At 41.2% G+C, this 17,845-nt stretch overlaps 1 protein-coding gene across 1 annotated transcript in view; it reads right to left on the bottom strand.

The window, feature by feature from the left end:
- The window catches only part of EYA2 (EYA transcriptional coactivator and phosphatase 2), a 97,237-nt gene extending 80,515 nt beyond the window's left edge, over positions 1-16,722 (bottom strand). The window contains exon 1 of the mRNA XM_032198670.1: positions 16,696-16,722. The gene's annotated coding sequence lies outside the window, so the exon portion shown is untranslated. The remainder of the gene's footprint in view (positions 1-16,695) is intronic.
- Between the last annotated feature and the right edge of the window lie 1,123 nt (positions 16,723-17,845).

Genomic DNA, 17,845 nt, shown 5'->3' on the forward strand with positions numbered 1-17,845 from the left:
GTGAAGAAGTTGGTTACTGGCACTGCATTTCAGCATGAACTTACATTATAATAGCAAGTACAAAGCGTTCATTCTGTTTGTGGCTATGAGAATTAATCTCTTCCATGTGCAGAGAGGCTGTGTGATAATTGAACTGAGACTCCTGTTGGTAGTTCAGGCAAGTACTCATCAGCTGCAGGACTTTCAACAACACAAAAGCAACAGCTCCAAGAGAAAATGATGTAACCAATGTCTTCGAAAGCTACCAAGCAGGACTAGAGCCTGCTCATTTCAGGGTTTTCATCCAAGGAGGTTGTCAAAATCCTGAAACTAAAAGGTGAGTTTCTCCCAAAACACTCCAAATACTTAACTTTGGACAGGATTCAATAACTAATGGAGTCTGAATGAAACTGTATGCTCCTAATATGTTGCTGTTGCCTCAATACTCAGAAAAGGTCTGATCCTGATTATTAAAAATGAAAAAGTAATTTGAAATGTTTATGTGGATGGCAGCTTTATATGCAGGACAAAAATGTTCCAACTGCCTTTTCAATCCAGCTGGAACAAAGTTTTCATTTTTCTTTTTTTTTTTTACATGAAATTTCATTTATTATGAGTGCTATGTCTTAGTAAGGCAGCTGTTGGCAGCAAGCTGTGAAATTAAAGTTGAGCTGGTTATTAGTAAGAGCCAAGATATAATATGCTTTTGTCAGAGAGAAGTTATTCTTGTAGATATGTAACCTACTTTCAGTAATTAAATAGCTAGTCAGTCAACCCCATCAACCCCCACTTCACGGGAGAGTTAATATTAATTTAAAATACAATTTCCAAATTGTATAAATTGCAACCAAAAATTGAGATTGCTATAGCTTGTTTCAGTGAGGTCTTTAAGCAGTGAACACACCAATGCTTTCAGAAACCCAGGAATTAAGAATTCCTCTTTCTTACTGCTATCCTACTAACACGGTGTTAGATTTTAAGCAAGGCCCTTCTAACAAGATCCCGAACAGGAATGAAATCAGGATCAGTGCATTACTGTATCCACTGAAGATGTCACACACAGCCTGTGCCTAGAGGGAATCATCCCTGGCTTCCTGCCACTGGGGCAAGTCCTTTTATCAGTTCAATACACAAACATGACTCTTCTCCAGTTTCTATGGCTGTCATCAAAGAAAGCAGTAGTAAACTTCATGTCTTGCTCAGAATCTCCTCTAGGACGTGCTTAAGACACATATTTCAAAAATACCTATCCAAAAATGCCTTTGGGAACCGGTGAAGGAACACGACAGGACTTGGCATGTGCTATTGGAAATCCAAGCCTGGTAAGGGATAGAATTTTATATATTGGCTTTAAATATATATTTATATATTAAACTAATGCATTAAACCAATTAATCCTCAACAGCCAAGGTGACTACATCTTGTAAATTGGACTTATTTTCCAAATTGCTGCCTTGAAGTTCAGTTATCAAGGGTAACAGCAAAACTGCATCATCATCCAGCATTCTATCAGCTTCTAATGACTATAAAATCAAAACCTCACTTCTGACCAAAGATGCAACCTTCTATGTCCTTGCCTGAGCCACAAGCTCCTGCAACCACACAAGTCTGTTTCAGCTACACCAGAAAACTTTTTTTTTTTTTCCTGGTTTTCTTTTCAGCTAGATCAGTGAGTTGATCTGATTTGTCCGCATGTCTGGTAAGCACCAACACAAAAGAGGAGTACAGGAACATGCAGCCAGGCTTAGAAGGCCACTTCTTTTGATGTCAACACAGCTCTCAGTCAGCTTCATCCAGTCCTGAATCCACACCTGCAATCTATCAATATGACTGCTGTAAGGAGGGCCTTGTTGCTTGCAAGGTGACTGCAGTTATAATGCCAAGTAAGATAGTCCGACCAAATTACTCCACTGCTTAGGTGACAGCAACCTTTACTTCCCTGTAAACAACATATTTCTATAAAATGCCCCTATATATTTGAAGCTGGCACCACTTTTACTACTCTAAGTGACAAACATTTGCATGACATGGATTTGAGGACTATGCCCACCATAATCCACAACACTAATCCCACACTTGTGCAGACTGAGTCAGCAATTCCTACTTGACATCTACTTTAGGTACTTGCAGCACTGTCCTATTTACAGGGCTATCAAACTACTTTGCGGGTTTACTTCATGTCATGCATTTACCCTGGCAGCCATCTACTGCAGTCAAGAGAGAGCCAAAAAGCTCTACTAGATATCTAGAAAATGAAACAGCATTTAGGAATTAGTGGGAAATTGCTCAGTAGTGTTTAGTATCACTGAACATTGTAGCTGGCTACAGGGCACCCTTGTAAGCACAGCATTTTAGATGCTGTGAACAGCTGGACTTTCAACAGCTCGGCAGCTACCTAGAAGGGTGGAGAGAATAAAGATTTCTTTGTCAGGCAAGTGGCCATTGCCATCTTCTTTTTAAGTAGAGGAAAATCTTGGCAGGTTTTCCACCATGCAATTCTTTTTCATTTTTAAATGGATAAGAATAGGGTTCTCCTCTTCGAGATTACACGCATTGTTAAAGACAACTGGGATTGTATGTCTTTTGTGTCCAAAAAAAATCTTACTTGTCAGTAACTATAGAGTAAAAATCCCCAGATCAAAAATACACTTAGTATGCCCGTGAAGCTGAGAGCCAGCGGCCCTCACTCCACAAGTATTACCTTGAAATACAAACTCATAGCAGTATAAAAATACAAGGCTGGCAAGAAATTGGAATGAGAATAAAAAAATACATGAATCATGCAACAGAACTAATTAAATATGAAAACTGACTTTACAGTCACTTACCTTCACCATTATAAGTTAACATTGAACAGAACAAATTTGAGCAGTGTATTTTGGACATTTACAATCTGGATAAATGTTCTTTTAAACTCATGTCAGGATAACACAGCTTCTTTTCCAAGGAGTCATGATTTCAGGCCTTCCTAACTAAGTGCAAAACACTTAAGACTGAACACAAGACTTGGTTGACAGCACTTAAATGAGCCTGGAAATCTTCAAATTTACAGTGTCAGGAATTGCCGCGTAACTTCTAGGCTAAGACCTCAGGGCAAAGCCTACCTCCTATTGAGTCAACTTACAAGTTAAGTAGTCAGATTTTGGCAACTAACCCTGGTTTTCCTTTCGCATATGTAATAATCCAACTTCTAAGCATTTTACCCTTAATTGTCAGGGGAACCATCTGAAAAATGCTTCCACAAGTCACATCCCAGCTACTTCTTCTTTACTAATATTTGATTTGTGAATTACAAGTTGCACTTTCAAAGGTCTCTAGGGTATATAAACCATGCACTAAAAAAAAAAAAAAAAAAAAAAAAAAAAAAAGAGATACAACTTAAAGCCTGATTTTCAGTGACTCTGAAAAAAAGCCCAGTATGCATTAACCTTTTAAGATTATATGCAAAGAATAATCACAGAATTGTAAGTGCCAGTGACCACACGATTGCAGGTTTCCATAATATTTCTTCTGGTAATAGTATTTGCAATCAACACAGAAAGCGTCCATTTGAGGAAGGACAGAACATTGTGTTGGCATAACGAATCCTATTTGTTAAGGACACATCTGTGGCCATTAATAGCATGTCTCCTGGGGGAGGCAGCACTCGCTAGATTGCGTATCAAACCAAGTTCTGCTTGAGGTGTTGAACAAAAGAGAATTGCTGCAAGCAGGATAACACAGGCCTAGAGGGTTTTATTTCCCATATAGTTAAAGAACACTGCATGATTAATAAAAGACAACCAGTCTCTCTCTGGAGCAGCAGACAGTGTTCTGGGGAAAGGGTCTGGCTTGTCTGAGTAGCATAACAATGCTCATGTAGAGCTCTTTCCTGAGCCTGTTGCTGTTCAAATGACTAACTTAATTCCCAGGATGAAGGCATAAATATAAGGCTCTTTTTCGAGAAAAAGAAACCCCCCAAAATGTTAGTTTGCCAACACAGTAACTGGGCCATTAATAGGTGCCAAAACACTAACACCATTTGGTCATCTTCACTTACTATCTCGTTAGTAACTACAGGTTAAGTCTTTGATTTGACTCCTCTGAAAGTAAGCCTGCTTCTCCTGCAAAGAGCAGGATCCTTTGCCCCTCTCATCCGCAACCATCCCCGCCTGCTCCAGGCTCCTCCTAGGCACAGCGCTGCCATCACCACCAGGAAGGCCAAGGCCAAGGGGGAACTGAACACAAATATCACCTTGTTTGTAACGTAAACCAGGTAGAAAATGGTGCCATAACAAGCATCAGGTTAATGGCTTGAGAAGTCGTGAAGCCTAACATCTGGAAAAAAACATTAATGCTATTTAAGGCCTTGAGCATGTGATCAAAACCAGAGGACTGCCACCATTTAATCTGATTTGAGAAACACGTCTCACCTGTTTCTTCCCTCACGATATGAATATTAGCAGAACATAAATAATACAAAAACAAACAAACAAAACAACCACAACAACAAACAGATAAAAGACCTGGCTTTTGGAAAGCTGGGGAGGAGATGGTAGATTGCTGCCTCACTACAGGAGTGCATCCCATCTTCAAAGCAGTTACACGCAACTTAAATCAAAAATACACACACACACACAAAAACAAACAACAAAACAAAAACAAAAACAAAACACCACAGAAGTAGCATGTATCTTGCACCTGGAAAAGACACATCCCTAGTTAAGACAGTCATGTGAAATGACAACAACACATTCAACACATTTCAACAGTAGCACACTACTGTACAAATAAAATTAGATTATTTTGGAAAACATCCAGTCCTTAAAGATCAAGCAAAGCACAAGCTCAATTTTCTGTGCCCACAAGATGCTTAAAGAGTCAGTTGGCCTCAACTCAAAAGACTTTTGAAAAAGTGGTTGCAGTTTTAGGTGACCAAGCACTGGGCTAATTGTCTGACTTACCTCAGGTGGGAGGCGGGAGCGTGTGCACCTCCCTCGTCACCCTTCTCCTTCGTTCCCTGTCGCGATGTGCCTTGAAAACTGCAGCAATTCTCCCAGGATGAGAAGTGCTGCTGCTCTAGATCAGTCTGATATCAGTTAATAAAGCCCTAATTTCGGCATAGTGTATTGGTTGCCCACATGGGCAGCCTCTGTGATGAGAGGTCAGGGCTGCCCCGGGCCTGCTCCCGCTGGCTCCTTACAGACCCGCGGCGCAACCCGGTCGAGCCCGTCAGGCAAGCTGGTGGCACCTCCGTGAAAACGCATTGAAGAAAAGAGCAAAACGGGTCAGGGCAGAGAGGAGTGAGGAGAAAAGTGCGAGAAACAGCCCTACAAGCACACAGGTAGGTGAGGGAGCAGGGGGCGGCGCTGCAGGCGCCGGAGCAGGTTCCCCCGCAGCCTGTGGGGGCACCACGATGGGACAGGCTCCCCCGACAGGAATTTAAAGCCCCAGAGAAGAGCAGTGCTCTCCAAGCGAGCTCGAGCCCGCAGGCACACAAAAACGTTCAACTGAAGTTAAAACTGAAAGAAACGTAGCAAAACCAATTGTTTCCTTTCCAATAATCTGCTTCTGACAAAATACAAAATCTTCCTTTTCTTCAACTATAGAACAGCTAACATTAAAACTTACTCACCAGCAAGAAACAGAGGCCTGTGTTAATATGGCCTGGGGGCTGCAGGACATGCCAGGGCTTTCCCTGCTACATAAACACTTTTACCACAAAGTTGTCAAGCATGTTGTTTCCAACATGTATGGTTTTTGCTGTAGTATTCACTACTACTTTCTAAATCTCTAACATCTCTGCAGTCCTGACACTGAATCACTACTATCACAGACAACTGGTAATGTCCAGAGCCAGCTCAAGGGTTCCAAAGTGAGTTTTTAAGTTGGATTAAAAAGTAGGGGAAGAATAAAACAAAGTTCTTGAGAGGCAGGACTGCTGCTGCAGAAGCATGGAATAGCAGCACCTGCCCTATCTGAGAACATCCGCTGCTGGGGGAGAAACCAGACCAATTACCACACTTCTTGCACAGGTAAATCACCCACAACAGGGCCGGCCGCCACAGCTCAACACATTGCTGCCATAGCAAATTGCCTAGTTCACATTTCTAAATCTGGTTTTAAGCAGAAGTTTTCTGTCCAACATTAACATACATGTTTTATTGTGCCTAGTGACATATTACACTGGTGCAGAAGTGTGTTGTTTTTTTGAGGGTGTGATGACTACTCAAGCTCCCCCTCTTATACTAAGCTGTCATGAAACTACGATACTGAAAGGACAGGAACTGAGTCAAAATTTTGTTAACGCAACAAAGGGATGACACTAAATATGCAAGTGTCTGAACACCACAATAGTTCTCCGCTGGTAAAAAGGACTTATTGAATCTTTGATGTAACAGAGATGCTGTGATCTTTGTTGTCAGGTTTGAGCTGTCAGTAGAGCCAGGTATTCTCTAGTAGCATTTTCTTTTGAACTGTGGTAAGTCTTGGAGGCAGTTCATTTAACATTATGATGAAATATAAAAGACATCAGTAAGCAGAGTGTGACTTTTTTTTTTTTTTTTTTTTAAACACAATACAGTTCCTCCTCAAACAGTTACCAGGATGCAGTACGTGTAGATTGGAAGAGAACTGAGCGTCAGTCTGGGTATTACTGCTTGCCAGAGCTCCTCCTCTGGAGTCATATCAAGTGACTTTCCTCCTCAAACACGTCCCAGTGAATACGACTGAAGCCTGCAGGTAAAATCCTTCTCCATTCATTTTACCCTGATTGATAGCTTTTGAGCCTTCCTTCACACAGCTTCAGCTGCTTTCCAGACCTTTATTTTTCTCTTTTTTGTGTCTGCAACAGGAAGTTGCACTCAACTTTTTACTGTATGTTTCTCTTAAAACTGACATCTTTGTGTTGTAATGAAGGAACCCCTGGGTATTAGTGACAAATTAGTCACTGGCTAAAGACTACTTTCTTTTCATTTCTATACCAGGTGGAAGATATTAAAATCTCAGGAGGAATTTCTCCCACTGTGCCACAATAAATCATCACACCTTTTTTTTTTTTTTTTTTTTTTTTAAAGTGACTTAATTTTGCTACCTTTAAAACTCACAAATAAAGAATCCCACAATTTTGTTAATGTAGAATTAAAATAATCTTATGAATTTGATAAAGAAGATATTATCATGAAGTATAAAGAACACATTTTGAATATTTATGTTAAAAATAAACATCTTTTAGAGGAGTTGCTCCCTCCCAAGAACAAAAAAAAACCCTGCACCTATAATGGTTAGAAGTATCATCTTCAGAATGATGGAAAAAATCTTTTCCCTTTTTTGTTTAATTATCTAATGCAATAGGGAATAGTACTTTAAAAATCTACAGAAGATAACTGTAGTCTGTATGGAAAGGCAAAATCTTCTGCTGACTATTCTTTGTTGAAGAACTTGTTAAGTAGCAGCCAAAATAGAGGGAAAAAAAAATCTTAAGTGTTAGGTTGCTGAAATCACAGGCCACTGAAATACAATACATAAATAAATAAAAATCACTGAAGGCAGAACTTTGCCTTTTAATTTTTTTCCCTAGAAAGTGGTCAGAGTAATACTTTAATAGTGATGTGTTTATTAAAAATGCGTTATTTAAAATGTTAACCTCACAATTATGCAGACTGTGTCATTTCAGTGGAGTTTTCTTATTTATAACACAGAAAAAATACTTCTATAGTTTATAATTAATGCTGAGTACTACACAAGTGCCTTATTTAGGATTTCTGATTAAATAGCTTCACAATTATGTGCTCTTAATCATCAATTAAGCCACTTTTCCACATTATAGTAGGCCTATTAAATAACCCAGGCAGTGAAAGAGTTTCTTTTACAACTGAAAGGAACACTAGGACCAAGATGGAAATTCAGTCCGCCCCTACAGGGAAAGGCAGGCAGGAGATGTCTCTCAATAAATACAGAACATTAAGTCTACACACAATTGTCTCTTCCTCCATTAGCCATGAAAAAAAATGAGGAGCAGAAGATCAATTAAAAAGCAGAAATGTAAAACCAAAGCATTAAACACAACTAGATATTTAAAATCCCACAGTGCATCTTACAAGTGTGGTGCATCACTCCCCTGCTTCTCCCGGGGGAGTTCCAGCTCTAATAATTACTTTCTGCCTGCTCACGAAGTTCAAGTTCAAAACAACATTCATTTTCCACTTCCTGTCCTAAACCAGGGCACAATGCTTCTGTGCATTGTTAAGCAACCATCACACTCCACCACAGACGCAGTTAAACCACTGTTGTGATTGAATAATCCTGATTTGTGGCAGCTTGGACTGGGGGAAGAAACAGCACTGAGCTTTAAGAAGGAAAACACCAGACTAACGTCAATGCATCTTATAGCAGTAGCACCCTTTATTACTTCAAAATTCTAAACAAGCATTGTCTCCACCCCCTACCTTGCAGGGGGGCATAAGTGGATTTTCAAAACTAATCTACTCCAGAGGTTTTACTGGATCTCAAATATTTTACACAAGATTGCTTCCCTAGTCTCCCTCCACAACCATTTCTCTTCCCCAAATTATATTCATCTGTTGCAGCAAACAGGAAGGATCGCTGCCAAACAAACAAAATCAAATCGTATGTTAAGGGTGAAATATGCCTTCTTTCAAATTACAACTTACAAATGTTCAGGTGCAGAGAGATTGAAGAAGGCAAAGTCATTTTAAGGAGAGACAGCAAAGGTCTGTTTAAGATTGTAGACAGAAGAGCCTTACATTCCCTTGTACACAATTTACAGCATTGCTGAAAGATCCCGTAGTTTAGGTCTGAGACCTAAATTTGTCCTTTATTCAAAGAGAACTGAATTTTATTAAAAACAAGGTTCCTCTGAAGTAGATTGTTTACACAAGAGTCTACCAAGGCTAAACAGAATGAAAATCTTGATTATTTTATATCAAGAAATAAAACGAAAATTGGTGCCTGTCTTATTTTTCCTGCTAGACTCCTGACTCCACCAATATGCCCCAGAGTATTTGGTCATAGAGATGCTATGACCGAGTACTAAGTCAGACCACCGCAACGGTCTTTTGGTGCAGGAGGTTACATCCACTGTTACTGCAGGGGCTGTGGTACCTCCTGCTGGAGCTTTACGGGCTTCCACTGGATTTGGATTTCTCAGCTTTTGCTAACTGCTGCTGAAGACCTTTGCCAAGTTGCCAGTAATGTCCTATGAGTGTGGATAGCAGAGAGACATGGCAATTCCTGCTCCCGTTTTGCAAGACTCAGGCCCTGAAGAAGTCTGTCGGACTTGCACGGACAGTGGTTTACGATACAAAACCATTTCTTTAAATGCATTTAAGCAAAAAGTACAAAAAATTTAAAACTGCTCCCTCTCAATGGTGTGTGCAATCCTTATTTAAATGAAATGACTGGAAACTGTAGTGAGGGCAGGGACTGATCTGACATATATTTGCCCACAGTTAAGCACAAGAAAGGAGATAATTTTGCAACAAGCATTAAAACTGACTGACTTCCAGTTCTGTATCTCAGTGGAGAGCAGGAGTGTCAATGTAACATTTACCAAATGTAAGCTAACAAAAAGCATACTTTAGGCAACTAAGGTGCTTTATAAATTCAGAAAAGAAAGTGTTTCATAAAATCAAATAAATCCTTTTTAAAAAGTAAAATTTGGACACAGCCAATATAACATTCAAATGTTTTACTTACAAAAGTGTTACATTTCATTAAAAATGGTGCTTTTTAGTTTGTTAAAGGGTGAAATAAACAATATCTTTCAAAGAAAAAGTATTGCTCAATTCTAAACAAAATTTTGATTGTTTCAGCCACAGAAACTGAAAAAAAAAAAACCAACACGCATTTGCATAGCAGTACTTTAGCTTTGTAAACTGAAGTGAACATTTTCAACACTTACTGGAAGTGAAGTATTTTGTAAATATGTTTTGATTTGAGTTACAATCTTAAAGAATCATTAGGCAGTTACAATTAATTCTGAAGATGGTAATCTAGCACAGAAGCACAGTTGCAAGGGGAATCAAAACTGGTGATAGAGATCTATATTCAAAACCGATTGTTTTTTTCAAAGTAGTTGTAGGACAATTACATGGGCAAAAAAGCTGAATCAAGCATGTCATCAAAAGACAATTCGCATAGATGCAAAACTTGCCTCTAGACAGCTGATGAGCATCTCTGCATGGTGCACAGTCTAAGTTGTAAATAACTGGGGCCCTCAGAATGCTTTGCTTACTCAACCTATTTAAAAAATAATAATAAAAAAAAAAATCAGATGCCTGCTCCACTTTTCCCTCACTGTTTCTTGTGGGTGCTTGAGTAATCCTAGAGGCATTTCCAGTTTTAAGGCATTGCTGAGTTTAAGAAAATTTCCCCACGTCCTCTTGCCTTTTGTCAGAAATACATTGCTTTTTTTACTCCAGTTAAGTTTCTCTGGTAAGTCTGCTCTTTTCAGCATAGAGTGAAGCATCAGTTCTCTGGGGTTAACCAATTACTATCTGAACTGACTAGTCCCAAATAGTTCTTTTTCATCTAGGATTTTTATTTACTTATTTTAGCTGGGCTGTTTTCCTCCTCAGAAGCAAGGATGGCAATGAGGATTTCTGCACCATGAAATCGAACGTCTAGAGTAAGGCACCAAAGAGCGTAAAAGTAGGTTTTCTTAAACCTGTCTGCACAACTGAGAAGGGGCAATTAAATCTGGACCTACTTTAATTACCACAGCCAGAAAAGTAGGAGCCCACTGCTGGAACTGGCCAGCAGAGATGAACCAGGTCTGCAGAGTGACTTGGCTCTGACCAGGTTTGTTGCCTGTAGCACTGGTTTATTTAAAAACATCCCCAAATAAGTCCTTGTATTGTTGAAACAATTCAAGACTTCAGTTTTGCTGAATTAGCTGGTGTTGCAGCAGTAGCAAGTTGAGCTTCTACTATGCATCAATTTCCTCTCAAAAAAGCAGAGGGGAGATGAATGACACTGGTATTTCACGCAGCACTCATGCAAAGACACGGACGTGAAAAAATCTTACGTTTGTAACCAAATACCTTAAACCTTCATTTCCTTAAGAGGAAGCCAGTTGGGAATAAGTTAGAAATGGACTATCATCGAGGAAGTTTCTAACGTCTGAAAAACAAACTTCCATCAGTTCCTACCAATCTCTGTCCATCAATAACAACCCCTTCACCTGCTTTTCAAATTGCTGAGGCCCAAATCATATCCAGGCTCTCCCTGCCTCAATCCCATTTTCACTCTTTGTATTCAAACTGGCAAGCAACAACAGAAGAAAAAACAGCAGTCTTTCAAACAACAAAATCCCACACCCCAGTGAAACATGCACTCTGGTTCTACAAAAAATGTCAGTCAACAAATAGGCACAAATTTCACAATGGCTGAGGTCATTCCCTTTAAGTCATTAGGGTTTGTGGGTGAGTTTTCCTGGTGGTTTTAACATTGGTTTCTGTGATTGCAGTTATGCTTATTTATGCATTTAGAGCATATGATCTAATACACTTAGGTTACACTACTTCATTCTTTTGACATTCTTTCCAAATGATAAAAAGGATTCTTGGTGTTTTCACTGACTTGGTAAAGAAACAAAATTGCTGTCCACATAATTTCTTAAAAATACAGAACAGAGTAAGTACTTGTTGAAAATAATTCAAAGAAAAAAATCCTGCACCAGACATCTTCCCCAACACAGCACTTATTTTGTTTTCTCTCTAGCCACGAGAGAACCTAGTATTCTTTAGAAACAGAAGTTTTGCTGGCTCAAAAAAAAAAACAAAAACAACCAACAACACAAAAAGCCCCAACAACATTCTGCCCCTCAATGTATTTCATTTACAACAAGCAATGCTCAGTTTATTTTTTAAATCTATTTCTACTGTTTTGCTTTTTAAAATACTGCACACTTCCAGTAAGTTTCATTCAAATTGCCTCTTCTATAGCTACTTTGACCTCTGCCATAATGCTCATTTTATTCAATGCCTTTTTGTTATAATCTGTTAAGGGTCCTTCCTTGATAAAAATCATAGAGGTCAATTTTTCTAACCAAAATTTATCTTCTTTTCCTCCAAAGCAAAAAAGACCAACAACCCCATCTAATTCAGGTTGGAGAAATTCACTAGCATGTCAAAAACATTCAGAAACGGTTTTTTTTTTTTGTTGTTGTTTTTGTTTAAAAAAAAAAAAAAAAGTTTGAAAAAGGATGTGCTTATCTCTCCTTCAGAATACTGTGTACAGTACATGGCTGTTAGGTTGTATACATAAATAGCATTAAAATACTTTTTAAATAACCTTTTCAAACTCGAAGCTATGGTTATTTCTATACAAGATATTTCCAGCATCCCCAGTTATTAACGTTTCCAAACACACTGCTAGTTAACAGCAGAAAGAACGGACAGCACCCAGCAAATCTTGTAGGAGACAGAAAGGGCCCAATCCTGCTCTGTCCCGTGCAGACAGAGGTACCAGCTCACCTCTTGGTTCTCAGCTCAGCGTCACCACCAGCTACAGCCATTTCAAGTCCGGCTGTGACCCAACCGCACTGACAGTGACAAAAACGCTCTTTCAACAGCACACAAAACATTCTGAATTTCTTAACACATTGAACCCCTTGTGTCTCCCTGTTCTGTAAAATACCACAATTTACAGCCACACATTTTAGGGCATCACAACATTTTCCCAGGCTCCCCTTTCCTGTACTGCTCTTCCCTTTCTAAGCACCTTTCCTAATCGAACTCCAACTAAACCAATCCTTCACAAATTACAACAAAGCTTCCTTAAAATTCCTCATAAACCTTACCGCAGCCTTGCAGCATACTTCTGCTGGCTTTCTGCAGAGCCTCTGCACATAAACACGAGGGAAAATACCTTAAACATTCCACTAATGAAGTATTTTCTGAGACAGCAGAGATGACAAACAGAATGAGAGCAAAGCCAAGATGCCATCTCGACTTCAGGCAAACAACCTCTTCTGACCTCTGGCAGCTCCCACACACTATTAAACAAAACGTATTCTCTCCATGTTAATGAACCATGTACAATCTAAGAGATAACACTGATGTTTAAATAAACATGTTTGTATGTGACTCCTAATGCTAGGACTTAAGCAGCTGCAGACAAACAATTTTAAAATGGGAAGGATTTTGCCAATGTAACTTTTTTCCTCTCATTTTACGTACTTTTAAAAATAATTCACATAGATACTTAAAGCCAGCTAGGAAGAGTGGGTGAAAAGAAGCTTGACTATTTTAAATTAAATATTCACTCTGTGACAACATTCACTGGAACTGTCTATGTGACAACAGTTTACATAGACAGCTACTTTGGATCCAGTTTCCCTTTCACACCATTTTTAAGTGTTAATCAGCAGCTTTCTGAAGAAGGAAACTTGGTCTAGTTTTATATGCTGCGATCACAAATATTTTGCAAGAGAAACTGAGCAAGTCCTGTATCCTTATTCCCGTTTTCTCCTCCCTCCTGCTTCAACACTTCAGTAGCACCAAATCTACCTGCAAATGGCAACACCCCCAGGCCCCAAATGACACAACCATGATATACAATTATTTGCATCCTAATTGAGGGGCTTATCCTCACCTGATTAAAACAGGTTGTTTGTTAAACATCCTTACTTGAGTTAAGATCTGCAAATAAAGATGAAGTATTGTTTTAAGAATTAGGCTGCCACGAACAATTGTTTTCTGATGAGACCTCTTAAAAAACAAACCTAACCAGGATGGTCTCTGACTTTGCAGTAGAAAAGGGAGGGTGGGAAGACGAGAAAGATTTGCTCAGTTCTCCTTGTTCATATCAAAGTGATTATTATGCCAAAAGGTTTGAGTGGTTATACTTTTAAAAACATACATACATCATATCTTATACTAAATTAATACACTGAAAGGGAGAATGCACCTAAACCTGAATGGCTGTACTTTTGCATGCGTCATTGCTTATAGCTCTGAACATATTTTTTGTTTTTCCTTGGTGTAACTATTTTTTGTCCTGTGTAGCACAATGACATGAAATCTAATGAAAAGAACCGGATTGTTAGTCCAGCATTACTGCTGTGAATAATGTACATGCATACAGTAACCATCCATCAGAAATGGTAGTAGAAGTTTTCCCTGCTCAGTCTAAAAATAAGCCCTCAATTTCTGGGATGTATTTAAAATCATCACATTAAAATTGCAGAGTTCCATGGTTTATGAAAAGGATTGGAATTTGCAACTTTGCTTAACAATTCATCCCTAATAAATGTTATTCCAGCTAGGCAAAATTAATTCAAAAATATTTTCCTGGCATTCTAAGAACTTTTGCTAGTTTTCACAAAAATTTAAAAGCATTTTTCACTGCACAAGTAATCTTAACAATCATTTCCACAGATTAAGTCTAACAACCTGTGAATTTATTGCAGAAGAAATTTACTGCAAGGAATAATTAGTCTTCAGCACTGTTCTTGCTTGCTCTCCAGCTGAAGACACCTTAAAGCATCTGGTTACTGCCAAAATTTGGCACAGAAGAAACAAAATCTTACTGACGGAGAATTATAGCTGAATTCAGAATAGCTGTTTTACTACTACACATCATAAATAACACTTAGGAAGACAGCAGAAAATTACTAACTTCTTTAATTATTTTATTTATCAGCAGCATGCACACATACACACTGACAAACAAATACAGCCACACTGCTTCAGCAGGACATCTTGCAGTCCAAGTTAAAGATGCAATTTGTTTTTGCAGGATTAACAGTTAAGTTATTTAATTTTCAGGAAAAAATCTGCCGATGGCTGACATAATAGAAGGACAACAAACACAGCAACTCATGAGATTTTTAAATGATATTCTGAGATCAAGTTCTTCATATTGAATACGTGAGTTTAATCTTTTTGTATAATTAAGGTGCAACTACACACATTATGTTGAATGTGGGACTTATTGTTGCAGGGAGAATTATCAGCAACATCTTTATTTCTCCCTAATGAAGCTTTTCTAATGAAATTTAAGACCGCCAAGGTTGCAAGAATATTTGAAATCGGAGCCAATTTCAAGCATTTCAGCCAAATAATGGTGATAATATTAGCGAGTTGTGGGAATCAAGTCTCTGCACAGTACTTGTGCACTGTCACAAGAAAATGAGCTAAGGGGAGCGGGCTAAACAAAGCAAAGCAAAACAAAACGATGTGCCCCAAACCAAAAGAGTACACTACTTGTTATTTAGCCAAATGTTTTGACCTGTTGGTGGGAACGTAGAAGAGGCATGAGAATTGGTCTGGACGGTTGACTTAATAACTTTACAATTTAACTCTGCATCGCACTGGAAGATTATTTTTGGGAGGAAAGAAATGCAAATTACACTAATTAAATCAAATTATTTGCTGCAGACTCATTTTAAGTGAATTTTCAAAGTATTTTTTTAAAGGTTTTGGGATGTTTCTAAGCTACAAGCACTAATTATTGCAAGGTAGCTGTACTTTAAGTCTTTCTTATTTACATGCATAACATTTGAGGCCACACAATGCCTTAAATTCCAAAGCAGAAATAAAAATTTAACTTTGTTCAAGAACAGAAACAGTTATTCAAACCAAAATGGACAAGGAGATGACTTATCCTGTATGCAGCTACATGTAACAAACAACAATGCAACGTGGACTGCAGGAAAAGTGCTAAGAAAACGTTTACTTTTAATAGCGTAGAGAAGAATTAGCTTAAATCCATACTGTCATTTAGGGACCAGATCACCCAGAACACACAGACGTAGGCAGAAATTTCACATGCTTTCTAAATATACTGGGGGGCAAAAACTCTCTGTGGAGAGCACTGCAGAGGGAGGAAGCTCAACAGCAATTACTGAAGTCTGCGAGAAAGATGAAACGATGAAATATCCCTGCCCTTACCAGCGCTAAGGGATGTGCAAATCTGATGCTACACTGCAAAAAAAGTCCTATTAATAAATTTGATGGAGGCCAATAAACTCTTTATTGGTTAACCGTATGCATTTTAACAATTAATATCTGATCCAACAGCACATACTACTATTTGAAACGTCTGAAAAGAGGTAGCAGACCATAAATAACTTCCTCCAGCGGCTCATCACGGCGCTCAAGCACAACTCAGCGCTCCCAAAACTTCACCCGAAAGCGCGCAAGCCGCGCTAGAAATTTTCCCCATTTGCGCAGAAGCCAAAAGAGCATTCAATAACTTTATTTCAGCGCGCACCTCAGCTCGCAAAACAGCCGTCCGAGGCAGGCATTAGCGCTGCGCCCCAATTAACGCCGGCAATAAGCGCTGCTTGCAGCTGCGCATGCAGGACCCCGGCGCGCCGCGGGGGCTCCGCGGGCGCGCAAAGCAGCGCCCTGCCCCGCGAGCACCACCAAGGCGGGCTTAGCGGAGCCCCCCCTTGCCTCCCAGCCCCTCCGCGGGTGCTGAAGGAGGGCTGAAGCCGGTAAGGAGCCGCGCGGAGCGGCCGCCCCCCGCCGCCCCGACTCACCGGAGGCGCAGCGCGGAGGCGCAGCGCAGGATGCGCACCCGCGGTGGGCGCAGCGAGCATGTGCGGGGCGGGCGCGCATGCCTGCGGAACGGGGCGGCGGCTCCGCACCCCGCGGTGCCCCCACCCCTCTTACCCCCCTTTACACTCCCTTACCTCCCCTTGCACCCCTTTCCTCCCCTAAACCCCCTTCTCGCCGCGCACCGACCTGATGCTGGCCCCGCACCTACCGCACGCCTGGGGCCGCCCTCGGAGGTGTCCCGCTGCCCGGCACGGCACAGCACGGCTCGGCACGGCCCGGCCCGGCGGAGGAGGAGCCTCCCGCGGCTCCCGCACGCCGCGGGGCCCGGCCGGAGCGCGGGGACGCGCTGGCAGCCCCCCGCTGCTCCTGGCACGACCCTGCCCCGAGTGCCCAGCCCCGCTGCTTGGGCTGGGGGGAACGTGTCCTCCTCGCCCCCCCCTTGCTCCCTAAGGAGAGCCGCGCTGTGTTCTCCCAGGGCGGCAGGTACTGCCAGCGTGCGGGTTTGCGGTCGTACCTCCAGTTCTATCTCTGTCGCTGCTATCAATCCGCACGTAGCTGGAAGTTTTCAAGAGGGGGTCGTGGTTTGAAACTTGGATGCTTGAATGCTACCTTGGCTCTCCGCTTCCAGGAAAATAATCACTGCAGTCTTCGTGTTGCTGACCTCCAGTGACAATTTTTAAATAGCAATTTTAAAAGGAGCTGGGGGGATGCTTATTTTTCTTACGCACGCTCTACCACAGGGATGCAGGTCCCGCAGACCCTCAGGAATAGTCTCATTCAAGCATGCCAGCCCTCTGTACTCATGGACACATGGTGTCACAGCTCCTGACTCTCCAGGGGGTCAACAACCCCCACCCATGCAATCTGCTTCTACCTCTGACATCCTCAAAGGAACCAGACCAGATCTGTGTCCAAAGGGAAGTGCCCTGCCATCTCCTGTGGCAGCACAAAATCAGAGGCACCCTCCCACACCTCGAGGGGGGCTTCTGCTCCTGCTTGGTGGTGGGAGCCTCACCCGGGTGCATTCCAGAGTGTGGCCATGGGCATATCCAGAGGGCTCCCACCGCGTGCACCTCCGTGTGCTTCACCTTGCCCACACAGCCTTGTCCCCACACACGGCACAGTACGGGTACTGCATGGCTGCCCCTTCCCACTGGCATACCTGCTCGCTGGGGAAGCAGCCTGGCCACTGCGGCATTGGGGTGTTTCTTTTCTGCGCCCTGCTCTTCCTCTTTATTCCCCCCTTTTCACCAATTTGAGGCAGCCTGCAGCTCTCCTCTTCCGTCTCTGCAGCACTGGAGAGGCATCAGAGGAGACCTGCAAGTCCTTGCACCGACGGCTTTTATTACACCTAGCCC

Source organism: Aythya fuligula, chromosome 16 (assembly GCF_009819795.1).
Source record: "Aythya fuligula isolate bAytFul2 chromosome 16, bAytFul2.pri, whole genome shotgun sequence".
In the NCBI taxonomy this organism is placed as follows: Eukaryota; Metazoa; Chordata; class Aves; order Anseriformes; family Anatidae; genus Aythya; species Aythya fuligula.